The following is a 12,071-nucleotide window of genomic DNA, read 5'->3' as shown; positions in this document are numbered from 1 at the left end:
AATTGATCATATAATTTTAAAACAACGGGATTACAAAAAAAAAAATAAATAATGTAATTTTCTTATTTGGTAATCTTTGACTAGATTATGATGTTTTGAGACCTTGATCTTTGGACCTCAAAATTAATTTTGACCCTGACAAACAGGCACCATTTGTTTTTCAATTTTTACAGTAAAGTAGCGTAGTCTGGAATCACTGTGGCAAGATATAAAATGCCACAGTGTTATTTAAGGAACCACTTTTCAGTGTCTTACTTTCTCAGATATACAAATTGAAGCAACTCCAAATAAAGCATAAACCAGCCCAGGCAAACAATTTAAAATGAGGTTTTCAGAGATTTACCTGCTTTCTATTGGCCCTTAAGTACTTACCTGCAAACAAGGCTCATCACTGCTTACAGAAGTTTTCTATCTAATTTGTAGGCTCTAGATTAGTGAAATGAGAGGATATTGTTTTCTGTCATTCAATCAATTTATTCCATTGGCTTTACAGAATCTGTATGATTACAATTCCTCTAGTGTTTCTTGAAAGTGGAATAATTTACACTGTAGTAATACATTCAGTGATGGTTTACAACAGCATTAAATAAAATGTTGCTTCCTTTAAATGAGTTATCAAAAAGAACCAAAAAGAAAGGGCAAAAGAAAAGTAAAAAGTAAATAAAATTATACCTCATGGAAAGAAAAAGCTCTTGATGAAAAGAAAACAAATTTTAAATTCATGAGAACTATCTGAGTAGGAAAACATACTAGAACAAGATGAATCAGAATACCCCAGGCAAATAGTCCATCTCAAAGCTTGTAATCCTTGAAGAAGAAAACTTTACTGAAATAAAGAAGCAGATAAAGAGCTGTAAGAATCAAAGCACATATTTTGTTAAAATCAACTTCCAGAACAGAAATCCTAATTTACAAACAACTGCATTTGTCATTTATCAAAGTGCTTATTTTTTAGTTATAACATTAATGCACCAAGATGATACATATATGGTAGAAGGATAAATATGTGCCCATTCCCCATCAGAATTTCATTTGACTTTTAAAGATAAACCTCGACTGGAAAACTGAGTGGATACAGAACTAAACTCTTTTTTTTTTCTCTAGAATTAGCACACAGTAAAGTACAAACTGCAGAGGCAACGAGGGCTGTAATCATATATCTAATTTCCATTGTCATCTACTTCCATAGCATTCATGTAAAAATATGAAGGTAACATATAAGCTCTTCAGGACTCTAAATTATATACATTAATTTATTAATAAAGTACAAAAAAATCTGGGTTTCCCTGCCATGCCATCTATAATGTAATTGTTTCCTAGCTCAGCCTCTGTTGCTAATTCTAAACAAATGTTGTCAAATTGCAAAGTGCGTATTGTTGTCAGCATAACCTGTTATTACACGCTAATACTGTGTGTTAATGAAGTGTTAAATATCCAGAGCTGCCAACTCCTTGATCCAAGGGAATATGAACATTATGAAATAGATGTGATACGACTAAATTGATAAAAATTATTGATTTATGCTTGAGTGCATTTTTAGTATAAATTAAATATATCTTTCTAAATTAAGATATCTAAATAACCTAAAAGGCCAGATATTGGGCTTATGTAATATCTTGGCTTCTGTCTCTACTTTAATTCCTGTAAACTGTTAATCCTCTTTCTTTAGGGTTCAATCCTCCAAAGTGCTGCATGTTTCATTGAAAAGGCTGCACACTCTTGCTTTGTACCTTGATAATAATAGTGTTCAACACTTTGTAAGCTTATGTCTTGAATAATCAAACTTATTGATATCAGTAGCCTTATTCAATATTTAAAATTGTGGTTTAGAAATGTACTCATTTTTCATGTGAAGAAAGGAATATGATGAAAGTCTACAGGGCAGTGATGTGCCTCCGAAATCGTTCTACTGAAATGAATTACTTTTTTGACTGAGTAACTTCAGAAGGCATTCACATCAATATGGTTTATAACACATGGAAAGGAAAATTGACAAGAATTCTTTGGAAAATAGAAGCAGTACTTTCTCACCACTTCATAAACACTGAAATACACATTCTTTTATGTAAAGATGAGTGAAGGGGTTGAGACGTTCCTTGCCATCCAGCCTTTTTAAAGGAATCAATCTTACTGAAAACCACGGAGATGCAAAGGTATTAAATGTAAAAGGAAATGACATTGTCGAGCTTGGGCTGTGCTGTCACAGAAACGGAGGAGCACATTAGGACAAGCTCTTCCGCAATACTACTTTTATTAGTAGGTGTCCTTTCGAGGAGATTGCTTAACTCAGCCCATTTAACAACCTGTTCCTTGCCTTTACTTTTGAAAATGCATTGACATTTGCCCTTCTTGTTTCTGGGAGCAGCCGCACAAATCCAATAGACTGGGTCCAAGTATGGAAAACAGCAGTGTCATAAAGCTTAATTTCAATAACAAGCTTCAGCAGCTCAGAAAATGCATACTCTTCATTCCTCTTACAACGGAAAGAAGTATCGTTTAGCTTCTAACAAGGAAAGAGGTAATGAGATAAAGATTTAGTGCTTGTATTTACAGGAGGCCTGCTTGAGATTATCAACTGAAGCAAAGTTTGGTTTTGTCTGATTGGTTTTTGACGGGTTTTTTTGTCACATTTGAAAGTAAAAATTTGAATTTCTTGAAAACATATTGCTGTCAATTGCTTTTAAAAAGAAGTGCATATTGGTTTAAAAGAATCTTTACACTAAACATTATTTACATATCTTCATGTAGCTAAATATCAGAAGTTATTTTCTACATTTGTAAAGTTATTACGTTTTTCTCTTCTGTTCTTCCACACAATAACAATACTTTTGCACTCTCATGACATACTTTTCATTAACCGAGAGTAATGTTCTTTGTAAAGGTCAGTGTTATTCTAACAGATGAAAAAATGAGGTCTGGCACATGGTCTAGCTGCCAAACTGGGAGTAGAACTAAATTTGAAGAGATCTAAGTTGGTGCTTGATTCCTAAGTTAGTGATTCCCAAACAGTGACATACAAGTCTTAACTTGCCTGAACCCCCATCATCAGTCAGTAACGAAGCAGTAGCTGTGAGGTAGGTCAGACTTTTTTTCTGTTTCCCCTTTGCAAAAATTGATTCCATCAGAACTCGCTGCAGTAACTCCTTTGACCCTCACATTCCATCAGTTCTGGTCCTCCTGCTTTTATCTCCAGCAAGGACTGAGGGAAAAGAATTCAGAAAGAATATCAGTAGTGAATCCAGTAGGTTGAAAGCCATTGCATTTTTTTGCAGTTATGAGAGGCTTGGCTAGTGGTCATTTTTACTAGTTTTGAGAATAAATAAAGGTCTGAAATTTTTTGTTCTCCATTACCACTCTTCTGCATTTGATAGGTTATCTAGCAAAAGAATATTTATCTCTGATGAGGTCTTTGAAAAAAAAAAATTACCTTTCTGTGACAACTTATGTAAAATTATCAAACAATTGAGAATTGTGGCAGTTATAGTACAGAAAGATCTTTGAAAGGGGGGGAAAAATAATGCATTTAAATCTGAGCATTATAATCTTCAGCTGTACAAATTTGGCCAGATGCACACTGTTTAGCCATGTCGCATGGCAAAGCACAGTTTCAAGGAGTATTACTGCACTTTTCCATTTATCTTTCAACTCTGCCTATATGACATTATTATTTCTACTCATGACTCATAGTATTTCTATATTTTTCTACTTAGATTGACAAATCTGATTTATTCTCACACAAGAAATCTTTCCTATGCATTTCCACAGCCAGATATTAGCTTCTTTTAAATAGTGTATGGGCTTAAGGTCCCATCTTCCCAAACTCTACAATTCAAAGCTATAGGAGTTGCTATACTATATGTACATTCCATTAGTAGACCACAGATGTGTAGTAATAATTCTACATGATGTTACAGCTTCCTATTATTTTTGTGTATATATACACACACATATGTGGGCTTATCAGTTTGCAAACATCTTAATTGCACAAAATTCACTCATTTATAAACAGAGCTTTCATCCAGTCATTAGTTTTTATACCAAATATTATGTTAGATTGTTTCAAACTGATTCTCCTCTTCCCATCCAACATAGAAACAACATAAAGAAGCCTTAGGTGAAAGAACTGTGAGGGAACTCTCTGGTAGTTTTGTTCCCATTCACATTAGAGTGATGGTGTTTCTTATCCATAGCTGTTCAGTGAAAATTAAAATTAAAGATTTTGCAGTTAGGATGAATAACAGAAACATTAAAATTTACCTCAAGTGTAGCATATGTAGACATACTGTCCCATATCTTCACACGTTATTTAGTCAGGTTTACATACTTAATACATCTTCCCAAAGGCTATTGCAGATTTACATTGTATTCTGCTTTCTTGAAGTATTTGCTTGTCCACAAAGAACTACTGATAAAAACCATGTATCAAACAAATGAGATGTGTGTCAGAAACCTATAAATAATGAATTAAATGCTGGTATACTAATAAATATAACAGAAAAGACCAATATGATCCAAAAGAGTATTTCCCTTATAACTTCTCACGCAAAGTGCAAGAGTGTGATGATGTTTAGGAGGCTGAATTATATATATCTGGATTTATAATGAGTCCAGCTATTAACCTTTTCTCCAGTTTCTCTCTTTGGTGATATACTGTATTATAAATTCCATAAGAGATTACCTTGCAGAAAATATGGTTTTATGTAAATGCTCCATGCATATTTCATAATCACTTTTAATTTATTTATTCTCAATCTGATTCTCTACTGTCTCGTACTGGTGGAATTTTACCTGTGCAAGATGGATATGAACAGAATTTTCTGATCACTTAAACCAAATATGCTTTATTTATTTTTTAATGGATATGCATTACAGAGCTTCCATAGGGTTGAGGCAGGTCCGAATTTCAGGTGTGGAGTAACGTGCCTGGCAGAAATTGCAGGCAGACTAAAGGCACTAAATTACTGTGTAACAAAATTATCAATTCTTACTCATCCTAAGCCCATCATTGCCCAGCCAGATGTGTGTGTGTGTGTGTGTGTGTTTGTGTTTGTGTGTGTGTATGTATGGAGGAATTCCTGCAGGTGACCAAGATTTCTGCATCCAGATTTCTTAATGGGTTATTTTTAAAGAAGTTACATCAGAATCTTCTGCTCAGAGCTGATGACAGCCAGTAAATGGGTGCACATTAATGCTGCATTAGCATTGTAAAACTGCAGCACTTCACAAAAGCCTGCCAGAACACGACCCAATCTGGACTGTTAAAATGGCTGCACATGTATTTGTAATTTGCAATCCATTCAAAAGCTGAAAAAAGGAGAGATCAAATTATCTAACTCTTCAAAGAAACTTCTCCTGAAAAAGCCAAACACAGTGTTGTTGTTCTGTAACAATTTCAAATGTATCTGCAGAAACACTGTAAACTCACACTGTTTGTTTTACAGATATTTTAAGTCATTACTCTGCTACTTCATATTTTTTAGAACAGTAGGTTTATGTCTATAGGGATTTCAAGAGTCAAAACTGACAGTACATATTTAACTATCATAACCACCCAGAAATTACATTTAGCTTCTGCATTCTCATCTAACTAGCCTTGCAATCTAGGAACTTCTGTGCATATTGGGATTTCTGTAGAAGTTAGCATAAATGAAATAGAGTTTTAAATTTCCCTAGGCTCGATCGAGACATTAAGAATATAAATGTAAATTAGCAGAGAAGAGCTGGCAGCCTTGAATACTAACATTTTCATCATATAACTTTTAGTTAAAAATGTACTATGGAATGGGGGATCCAGCCTTCTGTAACTGGTACCCTCAAACTGCATTAATAATTATGAGAATATTTTTGTAATTTTTGTAATTATGTGCTAGAACACTGTCAGAGTCAGATACCTTCCAATTACAGATTATTACTGTCTGTCTGATAAATAATAGCTGTCTAATTCCATTCTGTCCTAAAGACTGCCTCAAAAAAGATTCTTTTCTGCTTAAGAAAGTTGAACATAGAACAAAAGTGGCCACAATATTCTACTTATTCCACCTTTTACTGGCAAGACAAATCTTGCAAATTCATTGCGTTTTCCTGACATTTTTATAGCCACTTGCAGTATTTACTTGCACTGCAGTGTGTTTTCTGTGATCACAGGTGTCCACACTCTTTGCTTCAGTTGACTCTATCCCCACCATCACTGTCAGTATGTTCTGATGGTAAGCAAGTGAAAATAAGATAAATAGTGAGAATATTAACCTTGTGCATGTGCTATTACTAGCTTCAAACTATTGGCATGCCTAGTAGCAAAGTACAAATTCTAGTTATAAAACTGATATTTGTATAGTTAAGGAACTTCTCCTTCTAAAAGTTTTCACAGTGATTAAACTTTCACTATTGTTATGACAAGTAACATATTCTAGCTCTTTACCTACTCAGAGTCACTGAGCTTTCAATATAAGATGGTAGCAATGACCCTAACTAGAAGACAGTAATGGGCTGGAAGGACAATAATGATGTAAACTCTACTTTTCGGAGTTTAAGTGAAGTGCAGAAAAAATGTTTGTATTTTCTGTGGCTATTCAGTACTATTATCTTGTTGGAAGAATGGGCTGAATCAATTAAAAGGAATAGTTTGTTATAAATAGAGTGACTGTGAGTGTTTTATATGAAAGTATTTTTATCCTGTTTTCTTTTGGTGTAATGAAAAACATGATCGATCATAGAGTTATAAAATAAGCTTGAGGGGATCTCAAGAAATTTTTTGTCTAAACCCCACTTGGACCCTGGACCTTTCAAGTTTAAATATTCCCAACTCATAAGCTATCTAGGCAACCTGTTCTAATATTTCCATGGGGAAAACTTTTCTCCTAATATCTAAGTTGGTATTTCCCATGTTCAAGGGTGTGCCTGTTGCCTTTTTTCCTCAAACTTGCCAAGTGTACGCTCTGTCTACTGTTCAGGTTGTTAATAGAGGCATTACATGTTCTTCTGATGTGAATGTGCAATAAATAAGAAGATAAAGAATCTGACAGATACCTACATGGATGGATGGATGATATCTGTGTGTTCGTGTTTTTCCAAAAGGAACTGTATAAATTGACAATATTTTAAAAGATTAAAAACTTGTAATTCTTCTCAATGAATCTTGAATAAGGAGGATTTCAGTATATACAAATTTTCCTGAACACCTACATGATAACTATGAAGTTCTCAAAAACATTTGTGAAAATTATGGTGTCCTAAGTTACAGTCTCAAAAAACCCCACATTAAAAAGTTTCACAGTATAGTATTGACCTGAAATTTTAATGGGAGACATTTGATAGATTTTGATAACACATATAGAGCTAGAAGAAAAATGGACTTCCACTGTAGAGAATTTGAAATTCTCTCTTTGCTCCAGCGTAAGTGATACTAAAGGATGGAGATCTCTGACAATCTTCTACGCTAACTTACATAATTTTCAATAAGTACTCCAGAAATTTGCTAATAGATCTTGTCCTAAGTTGTAGGTTCTTAGGTTTGTTTAGGTTTGTTTGGGTTGAGTTTCTGTTTTGATTTTGTTTGTTGTTTTGTTTTCGATCTCATAGATAACATATGTTTTTAGCACAGCATCCTTTTTTATGTCCCTATCAATTTTCCGACAGTTTCAATCTCAGTTCTGAAGACAGTTCAGTGTCTTCCTATCAAATGAATTTTGGGTACAGGTTTTCAAGTCGCTAGAGAATGGTAACAAATTAGTCCTGCAAGACACTTGATTACCTTTGTTATAGGGCAATTAGAATACTAGCTTAGGCCATAAATTTTATTGCAGTTTCTTACTAAACTGAAGGTGAACAAGAAAATTCAAGGCATCAAAATTTTCAGTGAGATGCTTCTTAGAAACCATTTGGTTTAAAAGCATTCGACATAATTTAAAAGACATTTTTTTTGCAACCTTGCCTCCTAGGAAGCACTTGGGAGCCTAAGTAAAATTTGAATGTTTATGTTTTAAAGCACTTTTAATGCAAGAAATCTGTGTATAATTATCTCTAATTAGTCATTTCTTCCACTGAGATTTATACTAAGCATTTAGTTTTTCTCTACAGTAGCTATTTCCCAGGCTTCTTTAATAACTAGGACTGTCTGACAAGCTGATCTCAGGATCAGATTTCAAACTCCTCTTATTCCATTCTACCTGTTGCTTTAGGACATTTCTTAATGAGGCCAGAGTTACTTTCATGTCTAATTAAGCTGAAGAGATTAAGATATTTAGGTCTTGTTTTTGTATACTTTCCTAAGGGAAAAGTAAATACATAAGCAACAGAGATCAGCAAAAATACAAGAAGAAAAGCAGCAAGAACACAGGGGAGTATTATGTAATGTAAGGGAACAGGAAAAGGGAGAAGCAGGCTGGGTAGATTATCCTTCATAAAGTATGTTCATTTGCAAGTGCCTCAAAAAATATTGCACTGCATTCTGAGTCAAAATTTCTTCCTAACACAATAATTATATATTTATCAGATGAACCTGAAAGAGAAATATGGAAGAAAGGAATTTATGTCTATACAGTGTATTTTGAAAAAAGATCCTTATTATGATTTCCTTCTTATGCAATAAATTAAACTGTAGGCTAACCATGAGATTGATGAAACAATGGATCCAAAATACTCTGTCAAACATGCCTTTGTTTTTTATGTTCCTTATCTTCTTCAGTGTCAGCTTTCAATGCAATGAGAAGTTTATTATTTCATTTAGGAAAGAAATGATCCCTGCTATTTGGAAGTTTAATCTCTCTTCAAAAGTGCTTTGCCTTAGTTCCACTCTAATGGGCAAGTTGATAGACTCAAACCTCTTTTAGCACGCATTCATATTCTGGAATAAACATTTTCATTGAATATTTTTCAACAATTTTTTTTAATAGTCATCTTTCTTACTAAAAGGTTTCTTTAATCTTCTAGCCTAGCTACACCTTTCTGAAGTACCCAAGAACTTCCCTCTAAGAGCAGGAAAGCATTTAAACTAATCTTTTCAACCTTCAGCTCTTTTCAATTACCTGGAAGTATACTTATTTATACATTTTGCATGTTTCTTCCACGTGAGTTTGGGTGAGTTACTTCATTTTTTTCCTAAGAACTGAAAATATATGGATGCTCTTAAGGCTTTTTTCCTTTTCAGTCATGACCTAGAATTCATTTTTATTTGGGGTTCACACCAAAATAATAAAGAATATATTTCTCTATGTCAGTTGGAAATTGATTTTTTTTTCAGTTTATCAAACCAAAAAACAAGCGTTTAATTTTAAACGAAATGTTTAATTCTAATATATAGTATTTCTTGTAATTAATCTAAGGCAAATGAAATATCTGGTACACCACTACACATCAGCTACCACCACCCAAGTGAGGCTTGCTGGGGAAGTGGTGAATCAGCAGTGGTGCCAGGAGCATCAGCACCACCTTGTGTTCATGAGATAGGAAAATCAGTCAGAAACACCCCTCTCCAGCCATGGAAACTGCAGGGCTTCCCTATTCTCTCCATGGCATATTAACGAAGGGACCATGTTTGTGGAAAAGATGCATATTTTTCGGTGCTGTAAGTTTAGAATAATCGATATATCCAGGTAGATGGGAAATTACCAGGAAACTTGCTTGCATTTTTGGTCAATGTGTTAGAGAGCAGTCACAGCACATGAACAGCCCAACTTTTGCCAGGTTTTTGGGTAAGCATCTTGGAACAAGACAGTTTAGAGGTGAATTTTGAAAGATCTGCAGTTATTTACAGTTCCTTCTGGATGTGAGACATGACAATGTAAAAACCCACTGTTTTCTTTGAAAATGGAAAAAGGGAGCAAAGGAGACCAGCGCCATGCAGTGATGGAGAGCCTTGAGAGAGAGTCAGGATCATGTTTGGATTACTTTTTCATAGCCTGCAAACATGCTACAAGGCAGTGTTGTTTCCCTCGTTCTTTTGCATGGTAGAAACTGTTCTGTAAACAAATCTATTTCTGGTACATTTTTCACCAAGTTGACTATGAAAATACATCAGTTTTCATTTCTTTTTCAAAATATTGACTTGCTTTTAGCCTTTTGGTTCTGGGAGTACAGTTTCTGGAAAGAGAGATCCCATCAGAAATCAAAATTACTTACTTCTCTTTTAGCTCTACTACACGATGCACAGTTTCTGGTAGAAAGTCTGGGGCAAAACCTGCTCTTGCCAGGAACTGGTAATAATATGGGAGTGCAATTTCATATACAGTTTTCTATATCCAGGTGTGTTTAGCCTAGATTCATGAAATGCAGCTTCTCTCTCTGAGTGGGAAATAGGACAGCAACTTTTCCTACTTCCTGGCCCCTTCTTTTTGTCCAGAAAGTAAAAATTTCCGACTGGCATTTCATAACTCACTTTCACCTTCTTTTACAAATTTGAATATTCTCAGACCAAGGGCAAGACTGTGCCTGTGTGTCATTTGAGTGGAATGTATCAATTGTCTTTTCAGTAGGAACATAACTAGAAAAATATATAATGACATAATATAAGTGTTATAAAAAATTATTCCGATTCTCCTTTACATTTCAGTTGGTGTAATGATCTGTGCATCATCACAGAGAATTTACATCGGGTACCTTTAGACTTCTGTTTTGATCATGTTTTACATCCACCCCTCATATGCACCTCCATCAGACTGATGCAAGGTATCATTTTAAAAAACGGCAACATTCCAAAACCACTGTGTAAACTCTGAATGATGGATCAGTCTCATTAGTTTTATCATGTGTAAACCTGGGTTTTTAAAAAAAATTCAAACTTTTGGATTATAGTTGGGATCCCATGTTGTCGTACACAAGAGGTCTTGCTCAACGGTGTCCTTTTGGAGTCTGACAATGTCTCAAATGTCCTTATAATTTGTCCCATCTGACACAAACCATTCTATGATTCTATGAAGTCAGAGCTCGCATTTCAAGCAAACTACGTTAGAAAGCATAGTCAGCACTGGGATTGGGTTGATTTCTTGCCTCTAGTAAAGCAGTCTAGTAAACTAGGAAAATTCTCCAAAATTTCAGAGAGGTTTTAGAGGACTTCATCTGATTCAAAGAATAAGAGGAAAAAAGAGAAATTTTCAGCATCATTCTTGGAAGCATGGCTGACAGAACTCTGATGAGTGTGGTGATATCCTACCCCAGGTGAGTTGAAAAGATCCTATTCAGCAGTGAGACCAGCAGCTGTGTCTCAGGTCTCAGCAGAGATTGTTGCAATGCAGGCAATGATCTCTATTCCCACAGGAGGCATGAGAATAATTTAAAAACAGTGCTTCAGCATAACTCAGTTACCAGTTAAAGACAATGACTCATTCAGGAGGCTCTTCTGAACTTGAGGAAGCCAAAAGGTGTCAAACAAGTCCTTAACATCAGTGCTGCAATGACGAGTATTGCAACTGCGCGCTCGAGATACCATTCTTTGCTACTTACAAGAGAAAATCTTCAGTGCAGGGAGCTGCAATACTATATAAACCTACATGTGTAAGAAAATTCCATTTGACACCAGCGTATCTAGTAATATTTTACCTGTCGCTTCCTTCTAAACTAGTTTAGCAGGCTTGGCTGAGATATCTGAGGGTCAGAACTCTGCTAAAAGCACTTTTGATATTTGGTACATTTAGGTTTGATGTGCTTAAGGGCTCTTGTTTCCAGTTATAAATATACTAGTTCTGATTCTTGGAAAACTCTATATCTGTATCTGTTCCTTCCACTGGAGCAGTTCTTCTTACAAAAATACTCTGGAATAACCATCTATACCAGACACTCCACCTGATGTCTGCCAACAATTTTCCACTGCTGAGTTTATCCACTTTGGTTCATGTATCTCAGCAGTTGCTGAAGAGACACAGGTAGGACTGAATGTCCACCTCCACTGGTTATCTCTTTATGCCTCTCTTTGATGAGGCTACCATCATTTTATGACTACTATATGTTAATGACTGCAACAGGCAATTCCATAGTATTCCAAACTGAAGAATTAATAACAATGTGTGATTTTTGCCTGCTAACAGCAGGGCAATATTTACTTGACTTTGGTACTATCATAAAACCCAGAATTTAGACTG

At 34.9% G+C, this 12,071-nt stretch overlaps 1 protein-coding gene across 1 annotated transcript in view; it reads left to right on the top strand.

The window, feature by feature from the left end:
- Positions 1-12,071, top strand: part of TENM1 (teneurin transmembrane protein 1) — a 649,978-nt gene that overhangs the window by 321,223 nt on the left and 316,684 nt on the right. The gene's annotated exons all lie outside the window — the stretch shown is intronic.

Source organism: Pipra filicauda, unplaced genomic scaffold (genome assembly GCF_003945595.2).
Source record: "Pipra filicauda isolate LSUMZ 115617 unplaced genomic scaffold, ASM394559v2 scaffold58_size5111680_pilon, whole genome shotgun sequence".
Taxonomy (NCBI): domain Eukaryota; kingdom Metazoa; phylum Chordata; class Aves; order Passeriformes; family Pipridae; genus Pipra; species Pipra filicauda.
This window is presented reverse-complemented; position numbering and strand designations above follow the sequence as displayed.